Source organism: Desmodus rotundus, chromosome 6, assembly GCF_022682495.2.
Source record: "Desmodus rotundus isolate HL8 chromosome 6, HLdesRot8A.1, whole genome shotgun sequence".
Taxonomy (NCBI): Eukaryota; Metazoa; Chordata; class Mammalia; order Chiroptera; family Phyllostomidae; genus Desmodus; species Desmodus rotundus.
This window is the reverse complement of record NC_071392.1, coordinates 13,035,483-13,036,873: the sequence shown is the minus strand read 5'-3', so window position 1 is coordinate 13,036,873 and position 1,391 is coordinate 13,035,483. Positions and strand designations below refer to the sequence as shown.

The 1,391-nt window shown below is 49.0% G+C and overlaps 1 pseudogene; it reads left to right on the top strand.

The window, feature by feature from the left end:
* Positions 1-422: 422 nt before the first annotated feature.
* Positions 423-926, top strand: LOC112306877 (large ribosomal subunit protein uL11-like; annotated as a pseudogene).
* The last annotated feature ends 465 nt before the right edge of the window (positions 927-1,391 follow it).

The following is a 1,391-nucleotide window of genomic DNA, read 5'->3' as shown; positions in this document are numbered from 1 at the left end:
AGGAATTAATGGTGCCTCACTGGGCTGGAATTATTTTTATGACCTGATGTTATTTCACCTGTGATTAAAACTCCCAGAAGAGTCTGATTGGCCCAGCTTGGGTCTCAGATCCCGCCCTCCCCCCTTGATTGACAGCTTCATCAAGACTACAGTGGAGCAGGGTTAAGTTCCTAGAAGTAGTACCTGGCTGCTGTTTCCCAAGGGCAGGGAAAGGGATGCTAATCAGACCAAAACTACAGATGTCCACTGCAGGTACCAAAACTGATCCAAATAAGATCATTGCTCAAAAGTATCATGGAAAAAAAACAGTCAAGTGAAAATTGCCCAGGTGTTACATGGAAACTTGCCTTTGTTCTGTCACTAAGTAGTCCCATCTGGCTTTCCACCTTCGGCTTGGAGGAGTCTTAGGTGCGCCTAGAATTCAGGTTCGTCCAACACCAGCCGCTGCCACCATGCCACCAAAGTTCAACCCCAACGAGATCAAAGTCGTATACCTGAGGTGCACTAGTGGGGAAGTCAGTGCTGCGCCTGCCCTGGCCCCCAAGATTGACCCCCTGGGTCTGTCTCCAAAAAAGGTTGGTGAAGACATCGCCAAAGCAACCAGTCATTGGAAGGGTCTGAGGATCACAGTGAATCTGACCATCAGAACAGGCAGGCCCAGACTGAGGCAGTGCCTTCTGCCTCTGCCCTGGGCATCAAAGCCCTCAAAGAACTGCTGAGAGACAGAAAGAAGCAACAGCACATTGAGCACAGTGGAAATATCACTTTTGGTGAGATTGTTAACATTGCCCGGCAGATGCAGTGCTGATCGTTAGCGAGAGAACTCTCTGGAACCATTAAAGGGATTCTGGGGACTGCCCAGGCTGTGGGCTGCGGCATCTCATGACATCAGAGAGGACGTTAACAGTGACGCAGTGAATGCCTAGTTAATGAAGAACCACAAAGGAAAATATTTCAGTTAAAGATCATTTGAAAACCAAAAAAATAAAAAATAAATAGTCCCATATAGACCTTGAAGGCCACTCACACAAGGTGAAGCCTTTTGTAAAACAAAATAGGCATTGCCTCAAAGCTGCCGAGGAAGGAAGCCAGACAGTGGGAAGGAAATGGCAGAGAAGTGACACTGAGGAGTGTGAGGACTGGGTGCAGAGGTCACCCACTTCGCACCCCCACCTTCCGTGGGGAGGGCTTCTGGAAGGCTCAGGTTGAAGCCCCTGCAGAGCTTGGTGATGGCACTTCACCCACTATCACAGCAACTAGCTAGAGAATGTCCCTGTGGTAGAATTGAAAAGGCTTAGCGGTGCCCTGAAACAGTCTGTTTGACAAATGAGAAGCCTGATCCTCAAATGCCCAAATCAGCAGGTATCCCTGGACACCTGAGGGTTTCCTCC